Source organism: Nycticebus coucang, chromosome 8 (genome assembly GCF_027406575.1).
Source record: "Nycticebus coucang isolate mNycCou1 chromosome 8, mNycCou1.pri, whole genome shotgun sequence".
In the NCBI taxonomy this organism is placed as follows: Eukaryota; Metazoa; Chordata; class Mammalia; order Primates; family Lorisidae; genus Nycticebus; species Nycticebus coucang.
The window spans coordinates 28,143,391-28,156,461 of record NC_069787.1 but is presented as its reverse complement, the minus strand read 5'-3'; the positions used below and the strand labels follow the sequence as shown (position 1 = coordinate 28,156,461).

Genomic DNA, 13,071 nt, shown 5'->3' with positions numbered 1-13,071 from the left:
GCTGGCGCCTTACTGATTGAGCCACAGGCGCCGCCCAGAGTTTTGTTTTCTATAGAAAGGAATGGTTAGTGCAGGAAATGTACTCCAGGCCAGAGAACAACCAAAGGAAGAATAGACAGCTAGAGTGAAAGAATGAGGAAGTCGTTTATAATGGTTGGAATTGTTATCATGGATAATACTAGAAAGGTAAGTTGACCCTTGATTGCCAGTCAAAATAAAACATTAAAGAAACTCATTCATCATATATTGAGGAACCACTGATTTTCTTAAAGGAATTGCATGAAAACTGTAAACCGTTCTTTATAAAGGGTTATCAAGTAGTAGATGTTGGATATATTAAGGCAGTGGTTCTCAACTTTCCTAATGCCTCCAAATGCCACAACCCTTTAATAGTTCCTCATGCTGTGCTGACCTCCAACCATAAAATTATTTTCATTGCTACTTTATAACTGTAATTTGCTACTATTATAAATTATAATGTAAATATCTGATATGCAGGATGTATTTTCATTGTTACAAAGGGGTTGTGACCCACAGGTTGAGAACAGCTATGTTAGGGGAAGTTGGTGGAAGTTGGTAGAACAATTTAGTAGTCCAAGCCAGACTTGAACCATGTCAGAATGTCTGTGAGGACAGAGGAGAAGCAGTTTGGTGGTTGATAGATTAGATATGATGAGTTACTGTTCAGTGGTGGCTGAGGGGAAGGAAGAGTAAGAGATACTTCTAAACCTGGCGATGCCACAGCCAGTTATGTCAAAATTCAGTGTCAACCTTCTTAATGCCTTAAATGGGTAAATTAACATTTGCTGTCTCCATTTCTTTATTTCTTTTACACTCCTTGTTTTTAAATTTTTTCATTATTGAAAATAGAGTTGGAATTACAGTTGTCCCTAAGTATTCTTGGAGATTGGTTCTTGAACCCTCTTGGATACCAAAATCTGCGATGTTCAAGTCCCTGATATAAAACCATGTAGTATTTGTATATAAACTGTGCATATTCTCCCATATTCTTTTTTTTTTTTTTTTATTGTTGGGGATTCATTGAGGGTACAATAAGCCAGGTTACACAGATTGCAATTGTTAGGTAAAGTCCCTCTTGCAATCATGTCTTGACCCTATAGCGGACGGAGGAGGATGTCCGGACGTCCGGGCCACGGGGCATGTCCTGGCTCTCCCGCGGAAGGGCCCCTCGGGTCGACCAGAGGTCCAGGACGGGTGTCGGCACTCCGTCACAGCGTCTTCGGGTCGACCAGATGTCTCTGTCGGGACTTTTTGACAATTTTTCCGTCCGCTGCCGGGGATCCTGCCGCTAGGGGGCGCTCGCTCCAGATTAGTTGTAATACCTAACACAATGCAAATAGTTGTTACACCATATTGTTTTTTATTTGTGTTATTTTGTAACATGTATTGTTTTCCATTGGTCTGACTTTAAAATATTTTCAGTCCAGGGTTGGCAAAATCCATGGATGTGGAACCTGTGGGTGTGGAGGGTTGACTGTACTTTGTCTTATGTGTGGGAGAGGCACTTACTCTACAGTACAGTTTCTCAACCTGGGCACTGTTGACATTTGGGGACAGATACTCTTTCTTGCAGTGGCTGCACCGCACATTATATAGGATGGTTAGCAGTGCGTCCCTGGTTTCCACCTAGTAGATGCCAGTAGCACTTAGTTCCTTACTTGTAGAAACTGAAAGTATCTCCTGACATTGCCAAATGTCCCCTGGAGACAAAACCGTCTCTTGTTGAGAATCACTAAAGTATTAGGATTCAGTGAGAAGGCACTGAGTTATCATGACTGGCTAGAGACAGAATCCGGGCCATCACCTTCCTCTTAGTACCTCCCTGCCGCCCTCTCCCAGCCCCAGCTAGTCTACTGTAAATAGTCATGTTTTCTTTTGTGTTTTGGGAGTAGCCTGCTCCAGTGCTGGGGTTTAGTTCTCTGTTCACAGGGCTTGCAGGTCTGCATTCTGCCCTGCCTGGAGGTAGTCTTCACAGGGCTGGTGAGCCAAACATGCTCCTTGCATTTGTAAATTGTTTCCATTTCCCCTAAGCAAGAAATAAAACAAAACCCTCCACATTTTTTTAAATTGTCAGTATTAAAAGCTATAATGAGAAATACATGTTAATGAATCAGCCTTGAATACCAATGAGTTATAAAATGTACATATTTGACATACACATTGTTTAGTATTTTTAGTGCTTCAATGTTAATTTGGGGTTATGAATTGTAGAAAATAGCCAAATGTAAAAATAATGGGACCTTTTGATATTTACAATGAAAATCCAAAATATTTAAATTAAAATATATTGAGTTAGCACACACCTCTCCCGTAACTTTGTGTTTGGATTTTTTTTCCAAGTACAACATGAAACTGGTACATGAATCTCAAAGTATTGTAAAGTTGGCTCCATCTAGTGTTTGAAAGTATTATAGCGCTGAGGGGAAAATATCTGTACTGGGAATCTCTTTTGGTACTTCTTTATGGAATTAGGAAAAAAACAAGCCCAAACAAAACTGGACTTGTAAGCTCAATTTGTACTCCAGGAGATAACAAAGACGGCAGTACCCCCTCCCCCCCAAGCATCAAGGAGAGGTCTTTTATATGTGGAAACATCAACCCAAGCATGCCTGACATTTTGTTCTAACAGCCTTGCCTTCTTTTTCTGGAAAGCGGGCTTGTTTATAGGCAGTATCAGCAAACGTGGTATGTCCCTGCCATGGTGTTATTCTCAGTCCGACTTGGCTGGCTACCCACTTTTCCGGTATGGGGTGATAGCTGAGAGTCATGCTCATTTTCCACAGTTAGTGACAGATTAGGGCCAGGTCCACTTACTATGATTTCAGAACCCTATGTGGTTTTCTTTATCAGACTGAAACTTTTTATAGCTGTTAGCTTCCCACTACCATAGAGTAGGCCACTATTTCTGGGCTGTGTTTAATCTTGTTTCCGTTGAAGGGTTCTGGCACATTCTCTCTCTCTTTTATTCCTCCTAGTCAGTGTTTTCTAAATTTTAGCTATTATTATGCCAGGTTCACTACTTTTGCCCCCTTTCCCCCAGATACTAATGGGGGCTTAAAATATTAAGTATACATTTTAAAGGAAATGTTATAATACATGGAAGCCACAAGTGGATGTGGATGGAAAATGAATATAATGAAAATGGAAGAAAACTGTTAGATTCTTGGTAGGTATGTTTGGAATGGCCGGAGTCTGAGTTCTGAGCTTTGTTGTTAACAAAGGGCAAGTGTTGAGAGATGGAAGACATATTAGCATCAAACAGAGACTTTTCTCTGAGATGAAAGAAATTTGAAAGGACCTTTCTCACTGTATGATTCCATGGTTATTTAACGTGGAGTCTAGACGTCTCGATTTGAGATCATCTTGTATGCCACACTTTGGGAAACTTTGCTCAAGATTGACTGTGTTTGCCAAAGGAAGTCTATCATTCTTCCCCAAATTTCCAAAGGCATTGCTTCCCCTAAAGTGCTTTTTTAAATAATTCTTTTCTCTTTTAGGAACATCCTTAATAAATATAAATTGTGCTAATATGTTGGGTTCCTTTTTTTTGTTTCATTCTTGTAATTTCATATTTTCTTAATCTTTTTTTTCCAACCATATTAAGTTCTTTCAGGACAGACATTGTTTTTGTTTCTTTCTAGTAAATGCCATTCATTTAACTTGTGCTTGGCATAAATAGGGAAGTCTGCTTCAGTCACTTTCTGTTTTTTTTTTTTTTTTTTTTTTTTAAGTCAGAGCATGGTCAGAGTTAGCCAAAAAAAGCCTCAGGATCAATCAGTTAATGATCTAACCCCTTGATGAATAGTTATTGAGTGCCTTCCCTGCGTCTGGAATTTTACATGGTGAAAGAATGGGGTAGTAAACCCAACAGACATGGTTCATGCCTTTATGGAATTCAGAATCGAGAATGGGGTACAGACATGAAGAGACAACCAGTTCAAGGGTCTAATTTAGAATTAGTTTGCTTTTGTAATCCTTGGGTAGCTTAAATCCATCAGTCAACTCGGAGCAGAGAGGCATAACAAGGATGTGTGAGACTGGCTTTTCAAACCCCAGATCTGTGCTCATTTGCATCTTACTTTGGTAGGTTAACTCACCTCACTGCCTGTCCCTTCATTTCCTTATTTAAATAAAAAGATTAATTTAATAATACACATGAGGTATGATATGCAAATATGAGGTACACCAATATGACAATATGATGAAGAATTCTCCATTCTCTTTTTTTAAATGAGGCAGAGACATGATCTCATTGTTTTCTCAAAATTTCATATTTCCAAATTTCCTACCTGGCACACTAGGAAATGTGTATGCTCCTTGCATGCTCCTTGAACCAATGTTAGAAGCCAGACATCCTTGTTAATGGGAATATCACGTGGATAGTGTTTGAAGATTGCAAATCCATGTAATTTTTAAGTTGTCTGTTTAAATTAATAAATGATTTGAAGATTCAGTTACTCTAAAACATTTCTCTTTTAAGAATCATGGTATATCTGATGTATCTCAAGTTTATTGAATAGTACCTGGGACATTGTAGGTGCTCATTAAGTGTTTGTTGACTGAATGAGTTTTAATAAGAATAATGTTGGCTCAGCTCCTATAGCTCAGTAAGTAGGGTGCTGGCCAATAACTGAGGCTGGTGGATTTGAGCCCAGCCTGGGCCAGCTAAACAATAATGACAACTGCAACAAAAAAATAGCCGGGAGTTGCGGTTGGTGCTGTAGTCCCAGCTACTTGGGAGGCTAAGGCAAGAGAATCATTTAAGCCCAAGAATTGGAGGTTGCTGTGAGCTGTGACTCCATAGCACTCTACCAACGGCGACATAGTGAGACTCTGTCTCAAAAAAAAAAAAAGAATAATGTGATTCTTCAATCCTTTACTTATGATTTTGTTCACATCCTTTAAAAATGAACCAATATCTTTTTATATTAGGAACCAGATAATAAACTTGAATTAGAGTACTTATTATTCTCTGTGTCCATATTACCTTGCCTATAAATATCTGGCAGGCAATTAATACTTAGTAAATGTTTACGGGAGAATTAGGTAGCTTTGTTAGGCTCTGTGTTTTTTTTTTAAGGATATTGACTTAATTTTTTATGTGAAAAATTTAAGTTTTCTTTTGTGTCACTTCATGACAGTATTACTTGAAATTACAATGACTATTAATTTAAAATATTGGTTATTTTAACATTTTATCATTAAATATACACTTTGAGAAAGACTCCCTAGAGTGTGAATTAGATACAGAAAGCTAATGTGTGTTGAATTTATTATGATTGATTAGAGTTTATTAGGATTAATCAACACACAGGAAGGATTTTTGTGAAAATCCATTTTTTTTCATTTTAAGTCCTGTTTGCTTAGCATAACTGAAACAGGATGTCATTAGTATAAGAGTATGTGAGATGCTTTGAAAATTTAGGAAATTTAACTATTAACACAAATTTAACATCAGGTAGAGGTTTGATTCCTTATAGTTTCACTTTTTTAAACACATGATTTCCTGTTTGACTATTGGTTATATTTACATAGTAAAAATATAAACTAAAATTCTGATTGACATACTGAATTAAGCAGAAGGGTCCCTGGGCTGTAATTTGGTTTTGTAGCTAAGACAGCTATTGAAAGGCATTGTTGTGCTCCCGTGTATTCTTCAAAAAAAGAAAAAAGGAAAAAAAAGAAAAGAAAAGGCATAGTTGGTTGTCTCCAATCAGAAGTCACTGTTTATTGCAGTTCAATTTACAATCACCAAAATGTGGAAACAGCCTAAATGCCCATCAGCCCAGGAATGGATTAACAAGCTATGGTTTATGTACACCATGGAATACTATTCATCCACAAAAAAGATGGAGACTTTACATCCTTTGTATTAACCTAGATGGATGTGGAACACATTATTCTTAGTAAAGCATCACAAGAATAGAGAAATAAGAATCCTATGTACTCAATTCTGATATGAAGACAATTAACATCCTAGTTCACAGTGTGGGGGTGGGGGATGGGGAGAGCTGAGAAGGGAGGAGGGAGGGGCTGGGAGGCCAAGGGGTGTGGTTCACCTTTTGGGGGCAAGACACAAATATAAGAGAGTCTTTATCTAACAAAAGCAATCAGTGTAACCTGGTTCTGTGTACCCTCAATGAATCCCCAACAACAACAACAACAAAAAGTCACAGATAACCACCAACACTTAGTGTTTAGTTATTCGTTGTGTTATATTAGTCTGTATCTAAATTCATCTGTATCTTTCCTGAACTTACATGTATTTTCAATCTGTACAGCCTCTTCAGATATCAAGTTTTAACAATATCTTAAGCATTGTTTCCAATGAATAACTTATTTGCCCTAGAATTTGAAATTCTTCGAGGCTCTGGGCTGATTTTTCATGACCTAACAGTATTCTGAAATAGAACTGTTGTTCCTTGCATAATATTGTTATTTTTCATGACCATCCTAAGTACTTTTCATACCTCACCTCATGTAATCATCACATTAATCAGTGAAATAGGTGATCTTAATACTCCCATTTTATAGATGAAGATCTTGGCACTCAGAAGTTAAATGACTTGCCCAGGGTTAAGCTAGGATATGAACAGAGGGTGTGTGTGTGTGTGTGTGTGTCTGCACCGAATCATCATACTATGCCCTGTCCAGTTGGAAAAATGGTGCTAAATTTATATCCATAGGAACAATGTATCGGTTATTCATGCATTTATAAAACAGTAGACCTCTCAGAGGTTTGTTGCCCATAGGTTGAAACCACTGTCCTGAATTCTTACTGCGTCTTGTACAAATTACAGTTTTTATACTCAGTAAGTTTCATACTTATCTTCTAAAATGGCATCATTGTTTATAAGAAACAGTCTCTTGCTACCTTCAGCTCACTCTTTGGAGGAACAAAAATGTTTAATTTATATGAATAGACTAGAAAACCTACCTGACCAAGTATGCCCTTTTTCTTTATCTCAGTGCTTTTTTTTTTTTTTTTTGAGCTGCTTCCTGGACCATAAAGGATTAGCTGGTTCTCTGAACTGCTAATGTCCAGTGTCTCATTTCCAAGATGGCCATAAGGGAAGTGGGGATTCACTCACCTTCCATGGCAGCTGAGCCTTAGCTAAGGTGGTCTATAGAGTCCACTTCTAATGGCTGAATGTTATGTTGCTTTAAAATATTGTAATATCTTGTCTCCTGCTTGGAAGAAGAAAAAAACCCATGAAGATGATGGTGACAGACTCTCCCATTTTAATCTACAGTATCCTTCCAGTTTTCTTTATAAATAGGGTAACAGTTAACTATAAAACAGAAAAACATCATGGTTTTGAAGTCTCAAAGTGGAAGATTTTATTTATTGTGAAAGCCTATTTTGAATAACCCTGCCCCTCCCACTGATAGTAATCTTTCCCTGTTTATTCACCTTGAGAAGAAAGATAATTGCATTTTTATTACATTTTTCACTTAAAGAAATTATGAAATCAGCATAATGTCATTGATATTTCTCTCTCCAGCTTTATGTTGCTTCGCCTTCTTGGCTTATATTGTAGACTGTAGTCTGCTATTGAAAACACTGGTTGTCATTTATAGACCACAGAGAAAGGCCTTTGAATTGCCTTTAATGCAGGAGCATGTATTTCTTTGGAAATGGACCCTAAGACAAAGACAGAGAAATCAGGGAGGTTAAGGTAAGGGACTAATGTGTTGTGTTGATAATACATTAAACGGTAGAGTCCAGCTAATAGTTTTTCCTTCATTAATCACTTAAATACTCACTTGAAATGCCCTTTGTGGATTACATTTTTATTATCAGGATAGATTTTTAAACATTTTTCTTTGGATGTTTGTATAAGCATCTAAACATCTCTTTAATAATGCTGGGATACGTCCAAATCAAGTTTTCTTGGGGTCATCTTAGTCTCTTCTGTATTTTCTTTTCAACCTTGAAGGGCTTTTGGGGGTGTGATTTGAGGGTACAATAAGTCATCTTTGAGAAGATTCTGTAATATCACTGTCACAGGGAGATCTGTTCTTGGTAGGAGAAGAAAGTAGAAACAGGATGAGAGGGATAAATGTGATTGAATAGTACCAAGTAGTTATTTCTTCAGATAGGTAGTCATTAAACATTTTATTCAGTCAGGATGTGATGGTTTCAAATTAGAACTACTGGGCCAGTTTCTTGTAGCTTTATTCTCCAGTACTTTATCCATGAAAGTGAGTTGTATTCAGCCACTAAAAGCTAACAAATAAAGAGTATATAATTGTGTGTCTCAATTATGTCTGTTGACTTCCTAATTGATGAAATGCCAGCCTCCTATTCATTATACTAAATAGATTCTTCCATAGTTGATCTTTTTGCATTTTGTCACTCATTTGTACATTCTTATTTCCTTCTGAGTCCTTACTATATGTTACTTAGAATAAAATAAATACCAAAGACCAGCCTTTCGAAAAGAAAAGACAAATAAATAAAAAAATATGATTACAAGTTGAATTAAGTACTATAAAATAAAGAAACGACAGTGAAAGAGCAGAAAACAAAAGTGGATGTTTCTACTTTAGGGAAGATGGCCTGGAAAGATCTCTTGGAGGAAGAAATTTAAATTCTGCAAGACTTGTTCTGCTGAAGCGGGAGGAGCCGGCCAAGGGAAAGAGGGCATTGTGACCTCCCTGCTCTTACTTAGCACAGGCACGTGCGTGTGTGAGGCTCGGGTTTTTTGGGTGTGAAAGCAAAGCCACTTGCATCTTCATGTTTGTCTTCTCCAAGGCTGTGAACAGTGCCTCTCACACACATGCTGGGCAACTCAGTAGATGTTTGTGTTGAAGGACCTTTTGGAGGCATCTGACTCCATAGAAAGTGGGGAGAAGAGATGGATGTTACTCTTGAGAGTACTTTTTGAGTTTTGTTACTGCTTTCATGAAACTAATTACCCTACCAGAAGGCTTTCACTGAACAGTCAAAACATGTCCATAGTAATTCCAAGAAGGTACTTTAAAGAAGATAGTAGAATAACATTTTTATTCAACATTGAAAAGGAGCTTAGGTTGGGATCTGTGGCTCATTTCTGTAATCCTAGCACTCTGGGAGGCCAATGAGAGATCCCATCTCTATTAAAAAGGTAGAAAAAAATTAGCCAGGCGTTGTGGCAGATGCATGTTGTTCCACCTGCTTGGGCTGAGGCAGGAGGATCACTTGAACCCAGAAACCCAGAAGTTTGAGGTTGCTGTGAGCTAAACTGATGCTATGGCACTGTAGCCTGAGCACAGAGTGAGACTGTTTTTTTTTTTTTGAGACAGAAAAAAGAGCTTACATTTTTTAGTATTTCCCTGCCACTCTTAAATCTTAAAGATAGAAATTATATAGACAATGTTATATATATTGTAAGACCTGTAAGACTTCCTTTATATTATAATATGTTATCTATAACATAATAAATATAAAGTTATCTGTAAGTTATAATAATATGTTATATTATTATATATTAGTAGAAATATGTATGTATTTCCACACCTGACTTCATTTTAGACTCTGATGAGGATCTTTTCAAAAAGCAACAGAATTCCAAATCATACCCTTGCAGAGTCTCATTTATTTGTCTGTTTGGGGAAAGATTTTTGGCATTTTTATAATAACTTGTAAAATCTTCTGTACTTACTTTAAGGGTGTGGTCTAGAGGGAATGTGCTTCTGATAGGAATCCAGGTTTGGGATCCACTGGCTGGGATCATAATGAAATATGTCAAGACTAGGTAAATTGTATGTAGTTAATGGGTCCAAATAGCGCCTGGCCCATAGTAAGCTGTCAAATGTTGTGAGGCTGGCGAATAGAAGAGTTTACCGAGCAGAACAATGACTATCAAAAGCAAAAATACAAGAAAATGGTATGCTTTGGGGGAGCAATAAAACATTCAGTGCCCAAACAGAATACGAATTCTGAGCTGGGGTAAAACAGTAGCTTTGCTTCTCTTCACCTAAGTTTTGGACAGGAGAAGTAAAGCCTCTTATCTTTTCTCTAGCCCATTCAAAACAGTGATTGAATTTTTCCTTCCAAAAAAGATTCCGAAGGCCAATTTAGCTTCCAAAAAAAAAAAAAAAATTGACTGTCACTTGGATGGTTGATTGCTTTAAGTTCTATTTTTAGTTAAGGTTCAGCTTTTAAAGGGTCAGTGAGAATTCTGATGACTATAGTCAATTTGCTGCAATTTAGGGCAAGGAGTGGTAATTATGATTTGTAAAGCATTGGAGCACAGGTAAGGTTTTTATTCTGTGCTATGTGTCTTATTTTATTTTGTTTTTTTGCAGTTTTTGGCTGGGGCTGGGCTTGAACCCGTCACCTCCGGCATATGGGGCCAGCGCCCTACTGCTTTGAGCCACAGACGTCGCCCCTGTGTCTTATTTTTTAAATATTGTTTCCCCCCACCCACTGCCAATTCTTAGTTTGCGTTTAAATTTAGGATTTTGAAAAAAATTAAATTATTATGGGGTTATAATAATTGTACGTATTTATTTGGTACATGTGATATTTTGATATAAACATACAATGTGTAATGGTCAAATTGGGGTAATTGGCATATCTGTTATTTCAAGCATTTATCATTTTTTGTGTTTGTGGTGTATTCATATGCATTTACATATATGTGCAGACTTAGGATACATACATGGAGGGTACACCTGTGCAAAAGAGAATTGCTTCTACATTATAAATTGATTCACTTTAAAGATACTTGTTAAATGTCAAACCACAGACTACTCTACTGAGTTCTGGGGATATATGGAAAACCAAATAGATGTGGTCTTGATACTCAGAAGACATTTATTGAATAATTAGAGTGATGACTTGAGGAGTAGTATTTTAGTACTGGGAAAATGTATGTAACATTTTGTGAATTTTGAAGAAGGTGGCATGTGATCACATTTAAGTCAAGCTTTATTCCATCTGCTGGGGACCATTTCATTGGTGTGTCCAAGAAGATTCCATGAGCACTCTGGTATAAGCTAGATCTTTCCAAAGTACTATAAGTAAATTGAGCATTTGCCTCTTAAAGGTAATTTTATTTAAACACTTACATAAATGGTCAATGGAAATCTTTTTTGGAGTGGTGGATTGTCCAAGATAAAAAGTCAGGTCATGTTATTGGCTGAACATAGCAGGGGAACATTTGGCACCACATTGTGTCCCTTTTGGGAATGGCTGGAATTGATACTGTTGGTTTCATGGTCAACATTTGAGAACCCATGGAGGGTACAGACTTTCCGTATGTGTGAGCATGTAATAAATCAGAGTTTCAGTTCTAAAATTTACCCAGTACCTTATAGCTTAATTCAGCTTCAAATAGTGTCCAAGGTGAAAGACAGTCTGGCTTGATGTTTTATTTAATTGATTTTTAAGAAATTTATGTTTTTAAAGATGGGGTCTTGCTATGTTGCCCAGGCATGACTCAAGCCCGTAGGCTTAAGCAATCATTATGCCTCAGTCTCCTGAGAAGCTGGGATTACAGGTACCCTCTACCTTACCTGGCTGGATTTAAGAAAAATAAACCCTTAAAGGTCCAGACATGGTAATTGCGTATCTTCTCTTTGTCCCTCAATCTTCCACTTTCTCAAATATTTTTTGTTGTTTTTTAAATCTGTACAATTTTCCCCTGTTCTCTCAATCAGTCAATATTAATCCAGGATAGCTATCACTAACCACAATCTTGAAGAGCCTTTTTTTGTTTTTGTTTTGTTGTTGTTGTCATTGTTGTTTAGCTGGCCTAGTCCAGGTTCAAACTCACCAGCCCCAGTGCATATGGCCAGCACCCTAAGCACTGAGCAACGGGTACTGAGCCTTGAAGAGTGTTTTTTAAAACTGAGCATTTACTGAGTATCAGACCATGCTGAACATATCACAAATGTTATCTCATTCAGCTCTCACAGTCTCTTATCATTTCTCCTCTCTCAGGAGGAGAAATTGGAGCACAGCGAGTTTAGTAAGTTTGCACAAAATCATAGAATTAGTAAGCAGAGGGATTTGAATTTAGATCAATCAACATCATAACCTGGATTCTTAATTTTCATGCCAAACTGAGCTAGTGGCAAAAGAGAAGTAGGACAGGCTAGAAAGAGAAATGGAGTGGTAGCCCCCAGTCCCCAGCACTGTGCCCCGCATGTAGGAAGTGTTTGGTGATTGCTGTTGATGAATGCAGTTATTACACCTGGACATTTTTTTCTTTTGTTCCTTCTATTCAGTGGTCTGTAGGTTTACCAGTAATCTGCCCACTTTCCTCCACCCTCCCCACCCCCACTGCCCTCCACGAGCTATCATCACTTCCTGCCAGAGCTACTGCAGTAGTTAATCTTGCCTGTCTTCCAGTTGGCTCTTAGCACAGCAGCCAGGGAGACCTTTCTAAAAACTCAAACCTGAGCTCATCATTCCCCTGCCTCTTAGTGGTTTCTTGTTCATTTTGGAACAAGCTCAGTGACCATTCCCGGTCCTATCCTGCTTTGTCTGGCCCTGGTCAGTGCTTCGGTCTCACTCTATGTCCTCCAACCACAGCAGGTCCTCCTGGTCACTACCTCTCCCGTGTAGAGCATGTGTTGTTACTACTGCCTGGAAGACTTGCTTTCCACACTCTCCCTCTCTCCCACTCTGTTCTCAATCCAGAGGTCCCTGCCTAAGGAAAGCCTTTTCTAACCCTCTCTGTGGCAGTTAGCATATTTATTGTATATTATGTATTTATGTGATTAATTAATAGCGTTTCCCACTAGACTGTGAGCTGCAAGTGTTTATACAGTGCCTGGGACATCGTAGTTGTTCCGTAAATAAGTATTTAGTAAGCAAAAGAAAGACTGAATGAATTGTCAAAGAATAAACAGAGCCAGAAATAGATTGGCTGAGACTTCTGGCTGAATATTTCCTCTTTTGAGAGGGAAGTTAAAAAAAAGATAATTTCATTATATTATGGAATATGAGTTTGCTGTGGCTTATAGAGATCGTATTATTTTCCACCCATTGACTTGGAGATAAAGCTAGGCCCAGAGAGGTGAAGTAACCTGCTCAGAGTCCCCAGCTAGTGAGTG

The 13,071-nt window shown here is 37.9% G+C and overlaps 1 protein-coding gene across 9 annotated transcripts in view; it reads left to right on the top strand.

The window, feature by feature from the left end:
- Positions 1–13,071, top strand: part of MITF (melanocyte inducing transcription factor) — a 224,148-nt gene that overhangs the window by 110,495 nt on the left and 100,582 nt on the right. The window lies entirely within an intron of this gene.